Here is a 14004-nt window from a genome sequence, read left to right on the forward strand (position 1 = left end):
AGTCACCCCATCTTGGATTCCCCTAGGTCTTTAGTTTTCAGAAATGCACAGGTTTGGTAGGTTTCCCTAGGTGGCGGCTGAGCTACAGGCCAAAATCTACAGGTAGGCACTTTGCAAAAAACACCTCTGTTTTCCTTCAAAAAGTTGGCTGTGTCCACGTTGCGCTTTGGGGCGTTTCCTGTCGCGGGCTCTAGGCCTACCCACACAAGTGAGCTATCATTTTTATCGGGAGACATGGGGGAACGCTGGGTGGAAGGAAATTTGTGGCTCCGCTCAGATTCCAGAACTTTCTGCCACAGAAATGTGAGGAACATGTGTTTTTTTAGCCAAATTTTGAGGTTTGCAAAGGATTCTGGGTAACAGAACCTGGTCCGAGCCACACAAGTCACCCCATCTTGGATTCCCCTAGGTCTCTAGTTTTCAGAAATGCACAGGTTTGGTAGGTTTCCCTAGGTGGCGGCTGAGCTACAGGCCAAAATCTACAGGTAGGCACTTTGCAAAAAACCTCTGTTTTCCTTCAAAAATGTGGCTGTGTCCACGTTGCGCTTTGGGGCGTTTCCTGTCGTGGGCGCTAGGCCTACCCACCCAAGTGAGGTATCATTTTTATCGGGAGACGTGGGGGAACGCTGTGTGGAAGGAAATTTGTGGCTCCTCTCAGATTCCAGAACTTTCTGCCACAGAAATGTGAGGAACATATGTTTTTTTAGCCAAATTTTGAGGTTTGCAAAGGATTCTGGGTAACAGAACCTGGTCCGAGCCACACAAGTCACCCCATCTTGGATTCCCCTAGGTCTCTAGTTTTCAGAAATGCACAGGTTTGGTAGGTTTCCCTAGGTGGCGGCTGAGCTACAGGCCAAAATCTACAGGTAGGCACTTTGCAAAAAACCTCTGTTTTCCTTCAAAAATGTGGCTGTGTCCACGTTGCGCTTTGGGGTGTTTCCTGTCGCGGGCGCTAGGCCTACCCACCCAAGTGAGGTATCATTTTTATCGGGAGACGTGGGGGAACGCTGGGTGGAAGGAAATTTGTGGCTCCTCTCAGATTCCAGAACTTTCTGCCACAGAAATGTGAGAACCATGTGTTTTTTTAGCCAAATTTTGAGGTTTGCAAAGGATTCTGGGTAACAGAACCTGGTCCGAGCCACACAAGTCACCCCATCTTGGATTCCCCTAGGTCTCTAGTTTTCAGAAAGGCACAGGTTTGGTAGGTTTCCCTAGGTGGCGGCTGAGCTACAGGCCAAAATCTACAGGTAGGCACTTTGCAAAAAACACCTCTGTTTTCCTTCAAAAATTTGGCTGTGTCCACGTTGCGCTTTGGGGCGTTTCCTGTCGCGGGCGCTAGGCCTACCCACACAAGTGAGGGTATAATTTTTATCGGGAGACGTGGGGGAACGCTGGGTGGAAGGAAATTTGTGGCTCCTCTCACATTCCAGAACTTTCTGCCACAGAAATGTGAGGAACATGTGTTTTTTTAGCCAAATTTTGAGGTTTGCAATGGATTCTGGGTAACAGAACCTGGACCAAGCCACACAAGTCACCCCATCTTGGATTCCCCTAGGTCTCTAGTTTTCAGAAATGCACAGGTTTGGAAGGTTTCCCTAGGTGGCGGCTGAGCTACAGGCCAAAATCTACAGGTAGGCACTTTGCAAAAAACCTCTGTTTTCCTTCAAAAATTTGGCTGTGTCCACGTTGCGCTTTGGGGCGATTCCTGTCGCGGGTGCTAGGCCTACACACACAAGTGAGGTATCATTTCTATCGGGAGACATGGGGGAACGCTGGGTGGAAGGAAATTTGTGGCTCCGCTCAGATTCCAGAACTTTCTGCCACAGAAATGTGAGGAACATATGTTTTTTTAGCCAAATTTTGAGGTTTGCAAAGGATTCTGGGTAACAGAACCTGGTCCGAGCCACACAAGTCACCCCATCTTGGATTCCCCTAGGTCTCTAGTTTTCAGAAAGGCACAGGTTTGGTAGGTTTCCCTAGGTGGCGGCTGAGCTACAGGCCAAAATCTACAGGTAGGCACTTTGCAAAAAACACCTCTGTTTTCCTTCAAAAATTTGGCTGTGTCCACGTTGCGCTTTGGGGCGTTTCCTGTCGCGGGCGCTAGGCCTACCCACACAAGTGAGGTATCATTTTTATCGGGAGACGTGGGGGAACGCTGGGTGGAAGGAAATTTGTGGCTCCTCTCAGATTCCAGAACTTTCTGCCACAGAAATGTGAGGAACATGTGTTTTTTTAGCCAAATTTTGAGGTTTGCAAAGGATTCTGGGTAACAGTACCTGGTCCGAGCCACACAAGTCACCCCATCTTGGATTCCCCTAGGTCTTTAGTTTTCAAAAATGCACAGGTTTGGTAGGTTTCCCTAGGTGGCGGCTGAGCTACAGGCCAAAATCTACAGGTAGGCACTTTGCAAAAAACACCTCTGTTTTCCTTCAAAAAGTTGGCTGTGTCCACGTTGCGCTTTGGGGCGTTTACTGTCGCGGGCGCTAGGCCTACCCACACAAGTGAGGTATCATTTTTATCGGGAGACATGGGGGAACGCTGGGTGGAAGGAAATTTGTGGCTCCGCTCAGATTCCAGAACTTTCTGCCACAGAAATGTGAGGAACATGTGTTTTTGTAGCCAAATTTTGAGGTTTGCAAAGGATTCTGGGTAACAGAACCTGGTCCGAGCCACACAAGTCACCCCATCTTGGATTCCCCTAGGTCTCTAGTTTTCAGAAATGCACAGGTTTGGTAGGTTTCCCTAGGTGGCGGCTGAGCTACAGGCCAAAATCTACAGGTAGGCACTTTGCAAAAAACCTCTGTTTTCCTTCAAAAATGTGGCTGTGTCCACGTTGCGCTTTGGGGTGTTTCCTGTCGCGGGCGCTAGGCCTACCCACCCAAGTGAGGTATCATTTTTATCGGGAGACGTGGGGGAACGCTGGGTGGAAGGAAATTTGTGGCTCCTCTCAGATTCCAGAACTTTCTGCCACAGAAATGTGAGAACCATGTGTTTTTTTAGCCAAATTTTGAGGTTTGCAAAGGATTCTGGGTAACAGAACCTGGTCCGAGCCACACAAGTCACCCCATCTTGGATTCCCCTAGGTCTCTAGTTTTCAGAAAGGCACAGGTTTGGTAGGTTTCCCTAGGTGGCGGCTGAGCTACAGGCCAAAATCTACAGGTAGGCACTTTGCAAAAAACCTCTGTTTTCCTTCAAAAATTTGGCTGTGTCCACGTTGCGCTTTGGGGCGATTCCTGTCGCGGGCGCTAGGCCTACACACACAAGTGAGGTATCATTTCTATCGGGAGACATGGGGGAACGCTGGGTGGAAGGAAATTTGTGGCTCCGCTCAGATTCCAGAACTTTCTGCCACAGAAATGTGAGGAACATATGTTTTTTTAGCCAAATTTTGAGGTTTGCAAAGGATTCTGGGTAACAGAACCTGGTCCGAGCCACACAAGTCACCCCATCTTGGATTCCCCTAGGTCTCTAGTTTTCAGAAAGGCACAGGTTTGGTAGGTTTCCCTAGGTGGCGGCTGAGCTACAGGCCAAAATCTACAGGTAGGCACTTTGCAAAAAACACCTCTGTTTTCCTTCAAAAATTTGGCTGTGTCCACGTTGCGCTTTGGGGCGTTTCCTGTCGCGGGCGCTAGGCCTACCCACACAAGTGAGGTATCATTTTTAGCGGGAGACGTGGGGGAACGCTGGGTGGAAAGAAATTTGTGGCTCCTCTCAGATTCCAGAACTTTCTGCCACAGAAATGTGAGGAACATGTGTTTTTTTAGCCAAATTTTGAGGTTTGCAAAGGATTCTGGGTAACAGTACCTGGTCCGAGCCACACAAGTCACCCCATCTTGGATTCCCCTAGGTCTTTAGTTTTCAGAAATGCACAGGTTTGGTAGGTTTCCCTAGGTGGCGGCTGAGCTACAGGCCAAAATCTACAGGTAGGCACTTTGCAAAAAACACCTCTGTTTTCCTTCAAAAAGTTGGCTGTGTCCACGTTGCGCTTTGGGGCGTTTACTGTCGCGGGCGCTAGGCCTACCCACACAAGTGAGGTATCATTTTTATCGGGAGACATGGGGGAACGCTGGGTGGAAGGAAATTTGTGGCTCCGCTCAGATTCCAGAACTTTCTGCCACAGAAATGTGAGGAACATGTGTTTTTGTAGCCAAATTTTGAGGTTTGCAAAGGATTCTGGGTAACAGAACCTGGTCCGAGCCACACAAGTCACCCCATCTTGGATTCCCCTAGGTCTCTAGTTTTCAGAAATGCACAGGTTTGGTAGGTTTCCCTAGGTGGCGGCTGAGCTACAGGCCAAAATCTACAGGTAGGCACTTTGCAAAAAACCTCTGTTTTCCTTCAAAAATGTGGCTGTGTCCACGTTGCGCTTTGGGGTGTTTCCTGTCGCGGGCGCTAGGCCTACCCACCCAAGTGAGGTATCATTTTTATCGGGAGACGTGGGGGAACGCTGGGTGGAAGGAAATTTGTGGCTCCTCTCAGATTCCAGAACTTTCTGCCACAGAAATGTGAGGAACATGTGTTTTTTTAGCCAAATTTTGAGGTTTGCAAAGGATTCTGAGTAACAGAACCTGGTCCGAGCCACACAAGTCACCCCATCTTGGATTCCCCTAGATCTCTAGTTTTCAGAAATGCACAGGTTTGGTAGGTTTCCCTAGGTGGCGGCTGAGCTACAGGCCAAAATCTACAGGTAGGCACTTTGCAAAAAACACCTCTGTTTTCCTTCAAAAATTTGGCTGTGTCCACGTTGCGCTTTGGGGCGTTTCCTGTCGCGGGCGCTAGGCCTACCCACACAAGTGAGGTATCATTTTTATCGGGAGACATGGGGGAACGCTGGGTGGAAGGAAATTTGTGGCTCCGCTAAGATTCCAGAACTTTCTGCCACAGAAATGTGAGGAACATGTGTTTTTTTAGCCACATTTTGAGGTTTGCAATGGATTCTGGGTAACAGAACCTGGTCCGAGCCACACAAGTCACCCCATCTTGGATTCCCCTAGGTCTCTAGTTTTCAGAAATGCACAGGTTTGGTAGGTTTCCCTAGGTGGCGGCTGAGCTACAGGCCAAAACCTACAGGTAGGCACTTTGCAAAAAACACCTCTGTTTTCCTTCACAAATTTGGCTGTGTCCACGTTGCGCTTTGGGGCGTTTCCTGTCGCGGGCGCTAGGCCTACCCACACAAGTGAGGTATCATTTTTATCGGGAGACGTGGGGGAACGCTGGGTGGAAGGAAATTTGTGGCTCCTCTCAGATTCCAGAACTTTCTGCCACAGAAATGTGAGGAACATGTGTTTTTTTAGCCAAATATTGAGGTTTGCAATGGATTCTGGGTAACAGAACCTGGTCCGAGCCACACAAGTCACCCCATCTTGGATTCCCCTAGGTCTCTAGTTTTCAGAAATGCACAGGTTTGGTAGGTTTCCCTAGGTGGCGGCTGAGCTACAGGCCAAAATCTACAGGTAGGCACTTTGCAAAAAAAACTCTGTTTTCCTTCAAAAATTTGGCTGTGTCCACGTTGCGCTTTGGGGCATTTCCTGTCGCGGGCGCTAGGCCTACCCACACAAGTGAGGTATCATTTTTATCGGGAGACGTGGGGGAACGCTGGGTGGAAGGAAATTTGTGGCTCCACTCAGATTCCAGAACTTTCTGCCACAGAAATATGAGGAACATGTGTTTTTTTAGCCAAATTTTGAGGTTTGCAAAGGATTCTGGGTAACAGAACCTGGTCCGAGCCACACAAGTCACCCCATCTTGGATTCCCCTAGGTCTCTAGTTTTCAGAAATGCACACGTTTGGTAGGTTTCCCTAGGTGGCAGCTGAGCTACAGGCCAAAATCTACAGGTAGGCACTTTGCAAAAAACACCTCTGTTTTCCTTCAAAAATTTGGCTGTGTCCACGTTGCGCTTTGGGGCGATTCCTGTCGCGGGCGCTAGGCCTACCCACACAAGTGAGGTATCATTTTTATCGGGAGACATGGGGGAACGCTGGGTGGAAGGAAATTTGTGGCTCCGCTCAGATTCCAGAACTTTCTGCCACCGAAATGTGAGGAACATGTGTTTTTTTAGCCAAATTTTGAGGTTTGCAAAGGATTCTGGGTAACAGAACCTGGTCCGAGCCACACAAGTCACCCCATCTTGGATTCCCCTAGGTCTCTAGTTTTCAGAAAGGCACAGGTTTGGTAGGTTTCCCTAGGTGGCGGCTGAGCTACAGGCCAAAATCTACAGGTAGGCACTTTGCAAAAAACCTCTGTTTTCCTTCAAAAATTTGGCTGTGTCCACGTTGCGCTTTGGGGCGATTCCTGTCGCGGGCGCTAGGCCTACACACACAAGTGAGGTATCATTTCTATCGGGAGACATGGGGGAACGCTGGGTGGAAGGAAATTTGTGGCTCCGCTCAGATTCCAGAACTTTCTGCCACAGAAATGTGAGGAACATATGTTTTTTTAGCCAAATTTTGAGGTTTGCAAAGGATTCTGGGTAACAGAACCTGGTCCGAGCCACACAAGTCACCCCATCTTGGATTCCCCTAGGTCTCTAGTTTTCAGAAAGGCACAGGTTTGGTAGGTTTCCCTAGGTGGCGGCTGAGCTACAGGCCAAAATCTACAGGTAGGCACTTTGCAAAAAACACCTCTGTTTTCCTTCAAAAATTTGGCTGTGTCCACGTTGCGCTTTGGGGCGTTTCCTGTCGCGGGCGCTAGGCCTACCCACACAAGTGAGGTATCATTTTTAGCGGGAGACGTGGGGGAACGCTGGGTGGAAAGAAATTTGTGGCTCCTCTCAGATTCCAGAACTTTCTGCCACAGAAATGTGAGGAACATGTGTTTTTTTAGCCAAATTTTGAGGTTTGCAAAGGATTCTGGGTAACAGTACCTGGTCCGAGCCACACAAGTCACCCCATCTTGGATTCCCCTAGGTCTTTAGTTTTCAGAAATGCACAGGTTTGGTAGGTTTCCCTAGGTGGCGGCTGAGCTACAGGCCAAAATCTACAGGTAGGCACTTTGCAAAAAACACCTCTGTTTTCCTTCAAAAAGTTGGCTGTGTCCACGTTGCGCTTTGGGGCGTTTCCTGTCGCGGGCGCTAGGCCTACCCACACAAGTGAGGTATCATTTTTATCGGGAGACATGGGGGAACGCTGGGTGGAAGGAAATTTGTGGCTCCGCTCAGATTCCAGAACTTTCTGCCACAGAAATGTGAGGAACATGTGTTTTTGTAGCCAAATTTTGAGGTTTGCAAAGGATTCTGGGTAACAGAACCTGGTCCGAGCCACACAAGTCACCCCATCTTGGATTCCCCTAGGTCTCTAGTTTTCAGAAATGCACAGGTTTGGTAGGTTTCCCTATGTGGCGGCTGAGCTACAGGCCAAAATCTACAGGTAGGCACTTTGCAAAAAACCTCTGTTTTCCTTCAAAAATGTGGCTGTGTCCACGTTGCGCTTTGGGGTGTTTCCTGTCGCGGGCGCTAGGCCTACCCACCCAAGTGAGGTATCATTTTTATCGGGAGACGTGGGGGAACGCTGGGTGGAAGGAAATTTGTGGCTCCTCTCAGATTCCAGAACTTTCTGCCACAGAAATGTGAGGAACATGTGTTTTTTTAGCCAAATTTTGAGGTTTGCAAAGGATTCTGGGTAACAGAACCTGGTCCGAGCCACACAAGTCACCCCATCTTGGATTCCCCTAGATCTCTAGTTTTCAGAAATGCACAGGTTTGGTAGGTTTCCCTAGGTGGCGGCTGAGCTACAGGCCAAAATCTTCAGGTAGGCACTTTGCAAAAAACACCTCTGTTTTCCTTCAAAAATTTGGCTGTGTCCACGTTGCGCTTTGGGGCGTTTCCTGTCGCGGGCGCTAGGCCTACCCACACAAGTGAGGTATCATTTTTATCGGGAGACATGGGGGAACGCTGGGTGGAAGGAAATTTGTGACTCCGCTCAGATTCCAGAACTTTCTGCCACAGAAATGTGAGGAACATGTGTTTTTTTAGCCACATTTTGAGGTTTGCAATGGATTCTGGGTAACAGAACCTGGTCCGAGCCACACAAGTCACCCCATCTTGGATTCCCCTAGGTCTCTAGTTTTCAGAAATGCACAGGTTTGGTAGGTTTCCCTAGGTGGCGGCTGAGCTACAGGCCAAAACCTACAGGTAGGCACTTTGCAAAAAACACCTCTGTTTTCCTTCACAAATTTGGCTGTGTCCACGTTGCGCTTTGGGGCGTTTCCTGTCGCGGGCGCTAGGCCTACCCACACAAGTGAGGTATCATTTTTATCGGGAGACGTGGGGGAACGCTGGGTGGAAGGAAATTTGTGGCTCCTCTCAGATTCCAGAACTTTCTGCCACAGAAATGTGAGGAACATGTGTTTTTTTAGCCAAATATTGAGGTTTGCAATGGATTCTGGGTAACAGAACCTGGTCCGAGCCACACAAGTCACCCCATCTTGGATTCCCCTAGGTCTCTAGTTTTCAGAAATGCACAGGTTTGGTAGGTTTCCCTAGGTGGCGGCTGAGCTACAGGCCAAAATCTACAGGTAGGCACTTTGCAAAAAAAACTCTGTTTTCCTTCAAAAATTTGGCTGTGTCCACGTTGCGCTTTGGGGCATTTCCTGTCGCGGGCGCTAGGCCTACCCACACAAGTGAGGTATCATTTTTATCGGGAGACGTGGGGGAACGCTGGGTGGAAGGAAATTTGTGGCTCCACTCAGATTCCAGAACTTTCTGCCACAGAAATATGAGGAACATGTGTTTTTTTAGCCAAATTTTGAGGTTTGCAAAGGATTCTGGGTAACAGAACCTGGTCCGAGCCACACAAGTCACCCCATCTTGGATTCCCCTAGGTCTCTAGTTTTCAGAAATGCACACGTTTGGTAGGTTTCCCTAGGTGGCAGCTGAGCTACAGGCCAAAATCTACAGGTAGGCACTTTACAAAAAACACCTCTGTTTTCCTTCAAAAATTTGGCTGTGTCCACGTTGCGCTTTGGGGCGATTCCTGTCGCGGGCGCTAGGCCTACCCACACAAGTGAGGTATCATTTTTATCGGGAGACATGGGGGAACGCTGGGTGGAAGGAAATTTGTGGCTCCGCTCAGATTCCAGAACTTTCTGCCACCGAAATGTGAGGAACATGTGTTTTTTTAGCCAAATTTTGAGGTTTGCAAAGGATTCTGGGTAACAGAACCTGGTCCGAGCCACACAAGTCACCCCATCTTGGATTCCCCTAGGTCTCTAGTTTTCAGAAAGGCACAGGTTTGGTAGGTTTCCCTAGGTGGCGGCTGAGCTACAGGCCAAAATCTACAGGTAGGCACTTTGCAAAAAACACCTCTGTTTTCCTTCAAAAATTTGGCTGTGTCCACGTTGCGCTTTGGGGCGTTTCTTGTCGCGGGCGCTAGGCCTACCCACACAAGTGAGGTATCATTTTTATCGGGAGACGTGGGGGAACTCTGGGTGGAAGGAAATTTGTGGCTCCGCTCAGATTCCAGAACTTTCTGCCACAGAAATGTGAGGAACATGTGTTTTTTTAGCCAAATTTTGAGGTTTGCAAAGGATTCTGGGTAACAGAACCTGGTCCGAGAAAACACAAGTCACCCCATCTTGGATTCCCCTAGATCTCTAGTTTTCAGAAATGCACAGGTTTGGTAGGTTTCCCTAGGTGGCGGCTGAGCTACAGGCCAAAATCTACAGGTAGGCACTTTGCAAAAAACACCTCTGTTTTCCTTCAAAAATTTGGCTGTGTCCACGTTGCGCTTTGGGGCGTTTCCTGTCGCGGGCGCTAGGCCTACCCACACAAGTGAGGTATAATTTTTATCGGGAGACATGGGGGAACGCTGGGTGGAAGGAAATTTGTGGCTCCGCTCAGATTCCAGAACTTTCTGCCACAGAAATGTGAGGAACATGTGTTTTTTTAGCCACATTTTGAGGTTTGCAATGGATTCTGGGTAACAGAACCTGGTCCGAGCCACACAAGTCACCCCATCTTGGATTCCCCTAGATCTCTAGTTTTCAGAAATGCACAGGTTTGGTAGGTTTCCCTAGGTGGCGGCTGAGCTACAGGCCAAAACCTACAGGTAGGCACTTTGCAAAAAACACCTCTGTTTTCCTTCACAAATTTGGCTGTGTCCACGTTGCGCTTTGGGGCGTTTCCTGTCGCGGGCGCTAGGCCTACCCACACAAGTGAGGTATCATTTTTATTGGGAGACGTGGGGGAACGCTGGGTGGAAGGAAATTTGTGGCTCCTCTCAGATTCCAGAACTTTCTGCCACAGAAATGTGAGGAACATGTGTTTTTTTAGCCAAATATTGAGGTTTGCAATGGATTCTGGGTAACAGAACCTGGTCCGAGCCACACAAGTCACCCCATCTTGGATTCCCCTAGGTCTCTAGTTTTCAGAAATGCACACGTTTGGTAGGTTTCCCTAGGTGGCAGCTGAGCTACAGGCCAAAATCTACAGGTAGGCACTTTGCAAAAAAAACTCTGTTTTCCTTCAAAAATTTGGCTGTGTCCACGTTGCGCTTTGGGGCGTTTCCTGTCGCGGGCACTAGGCCTACCCACACAAGTGAGGTATCATTTTTATCGGGAGACGTGGGGGAACGCTGGGTGGAAGGAAATTTGTGGCTCCACTCAGATTCCAGAACTTTCTGCCACAGAAATGTGAGGAACATGTGTTTTTTTAGCCAAATTTTGAGGTTTGCAAAGGATTCTGGGTAACAGAACCTGGTCCGAGCCACACAAGTCACCCCATCTTGGATTCCCCTAGGTCTCTAGTTTTCAGAAATGCACACGTTTGGTAGGTTTCCCTAGGTGGCAGCTGAGCTACAGGCCAAAATCTACAGGTAGGCACTTTGCTAAAAACACCTCTGTTTTCCTTCAAAAATTTGGCTGTGTTCACGTTGCGCTTTGGGGCGATTCCTGTCGCAGGCGCTAGGCCTACCCACACAAGTGAGGTATCATTTTTATCGGGAGACATGGGGGAACGCTGGGTGGAAGGAAATTTGTGGCTCCGCTCAGATTCCAGAACTTTCTGCCACAGAAATGTGAGGAACATGTGTTTTTTTAGCCAAATTTTGAGGTTTGCAAAGGATTCTGGGTAACAGAACCTGGTCCGAGCCACACAAATCACCCCATCTTGGATTCCCCTAGGTCTCTAGTTTTCAGAAAGGCACAGGTTTGGTAGGTTTCCCTAGGTGGCGGCTGAGCTACAGGCCAAAATCTACAGGTAGGCACTTTGCAAAAAACACCTCTGTTTTCCTTCAAAAATTTGGCTGTGTCCACGTTGCGCTTTGGGGCGTTTCCTGTCGCGGGCGCTAGGCCTACCCACACAAGTGAGGTATCATTTTTATCGGGAGACGTGGGGGAACGCTGGGTGGAAGGAAATTTGTGGCTCCTCTCAGATTCCAGAACTTTCTGCCACAGGAATGTGAGGAACATGTGTTTTTTTAGCCAAATTTTGAGGTTTGCAATGGATTCTGGGTAACAGAACCTGGTCCGAGCCACACAAGTCACCCCATCTTGGATTCCCCTAGGTCTCTAGTTTTCAGAAATGCACAGGTTTGGTAGGTTTCCCTAGGTGGCGGCTGAGCTACAGGCCAAAATCTACAGGTAGGCACTTTGCAAAAAAACCTCTGTTTTCCTTCAAAAATTTGGCTGTGTCCACGTTGCGCTTTGGGGCGTTTCCTGTCGCGGGCGCTAGGCCTACCCACACAAGTGAGGAATCATTTTTATCGGGAGACATGGGGGAACGCTGGGTGGAAGGAAATTTGTGGCTCCGCTCAGATTCCAGAACTTTCTGCCACAGAAATGAGAGGAACATATGTTTTTTTAGCCAAATTTTGAGGTTTGCAAAGGATTCTGGGTAACAGAACCTGGTCCGAGCCACACAAGTCACCCCATCTTGGATTCCCCTAGGTCTCTAGTTTTCAGAAATGCACAGGTTTGGTAGGTTTCCCTAGGTGGCGGCTGAGCTACAGGCCAAAATCTACAGGTAGGCACTTTGCAAAAAACACCTCTGTTTTCCTTCAAAAATTTGGCTGTGTCCACGTTGCGCTTTGGGGCGTTTCCTGTTGCGGGCGCTAGGCCTACCCACACAAGTGAGGTATCATTTTTATCGGGAGACGTGGGGGAACGCTGGGTGGAAGGAAATTTGTGGCTCCTCTCAGATTCCAGAACTTTCTGCCACAGAAATGTGAGGAACATGTGTTTTTTTAGCCAAATTTTGAGGTTTGCAAAGGATTCTGGGTAACAGAACCTGGTCCGAGCCACACAAGTCTCCCCATCTTGGATTCCCCTAGGTCTTTAGTTTTCAGAAATGCACAGGTTTGGTAGGTTTCCCTAGGTGGCGGCTGAGCTACAGGCCAAAATCTACAGGTAGGCACTTTGCAAAAAACACCTCTGTTTTCCTTCAAAAAGTTGGCTGTGTCCACGTTGCGCTTTGGGGCGTTTCCTGTCGCGGGCGCTAGGCCTACCCACACAAGTGAGGTATCATTTTTATCGGGAGACATGGGGGAACGCTGGGTGGAAGGAAATTTGTGGCTCCGCTCAGATTCCAGAACTTTCTGCGACAGAAATGTGAGGAACATGTGTTTTTTTAGCCAAATTTTGAGGTTTGCAAAGGATTCTGGGTAACAGAACCTGGTCCGAGCCACACAAGTCACCCCATCTTGGATTCCCCTAGGTCTCTAGTTTTCAGAAAGGCACAGGTTTGGTAGGTTTCCCTAGGTGGCGGCTGAGCTACAGGCCAAAATCTACAGGTAGGCACTTTGCAAAAAACCTCTGTTTTCCTTCAAAAATGTGGCTGTGTCCACGTTGCGCTTTGGGGCGTTTCCTGTCGTGGGCGCTAGGCCTACCCACCCAAGTGAGGTATCATTTTTATCGGGAGACGTGGGGGAACGCTGGGTGGAAGGAAATTTGTGGCTCCTCTCAGATTCCAGAACTTTCTGCCACAGAAATGTGAGGAACATGTGTTTTTTTAGCCAAATTTTGAGGTTTGCAAAGGATTCTGGGTAACAGAACCTGGTCCGAGCCACACAAGTCACCCCATCTTGGATTCCCCTAGGTCTCTAGTTTTCAGAAATGCACAGGTTTGGTAGGTTTCCCTAGGTGGCGGCTGAGCTACAGGCCAAAATCTACAGGTAGGCACTTTGCAAAAAAAACTCTGTTTTCCTTCAAAAATTTGGCTGTGTCCACGTTGCGCTTTGGGGCGTTTCCTGTCGCGGGCGCTAGGCCTACCCACACAAGTGAGGTATCATTTTTATCGGGAGACGTAGGGGAACGCTGGGTGGAAGGAAATTTGTGGCTCCACTCAGATGCCAGAACTTTCTGCCACAAAAATGTGAGGAACATGTGTTTTTTAGCCAAATTTTGAGGTTTGCAAAGGATTCTGGGTAACAGAACCTGGTCCGAGCCACACAAGTAACCCCATCTTGGATTCCCCTAGGTCTCTAGTTTTCAGAAATGCACAGGTTTGGTAGGTTTCCCTAGGTGACGGCTGAGCTACAGGCCAAAATCTACAGGTAGGCACTTTGCAAAAAACCTCTGTTTTCCTTCAAAAATTTGGCTGTGTCCACGTTGCGCTTTGGGGCGATTCCTGTCGCGGGCGCTAGGCCTACCCACACAAGTGAGGTATCATTTTTATCGGGAGACATGGGGGAACGCTGGGTGGAAGGAAATTTGTGGCTCCGCTCAGATTCCAGAACTTTCTGCCACAGAAATGTGAGGAACATATGTTTTTTTAGCCAAATTTTGAGGTTTGCAAAGGATTCTGGGTAACAGAACCTGGTCCGAGCCACACAAGTCACCCCATCTTGGATTCCCCTAGGTCTCTAGTTTTCAGAAATGCACAGGTTTGGTAGGTTTCCCTAGGTGGCGGCTGAGCTACAGGCCAAAATCTACAGGTAGGCACTTTGCAAAAAACACCTCTGTTTTCCTTAAAAAATTTGGCTGTGTCCACGTTGCGCTTTGGGGCGTTTCCTGTTGCGGGCGCTAGGCCTACCCACACAAGTGAGGTATCATTTTTATCGGGAGACGTGGGG

Source organism: Pleurodeles waltl, chromosome 6 (genome assembly GCF_031143425.1).
Source record: "Pleurodeles waltl isolate 20211129_DDA chromosome 6, aPleWal1.hap1.20221129, whole genome shotgun sequence".
NCBI lineage: Eukaryota > Metazoa > Chordata > Amphibia > Caudata > Salamandridae > Pleurodeles > Pleurodeles waltl.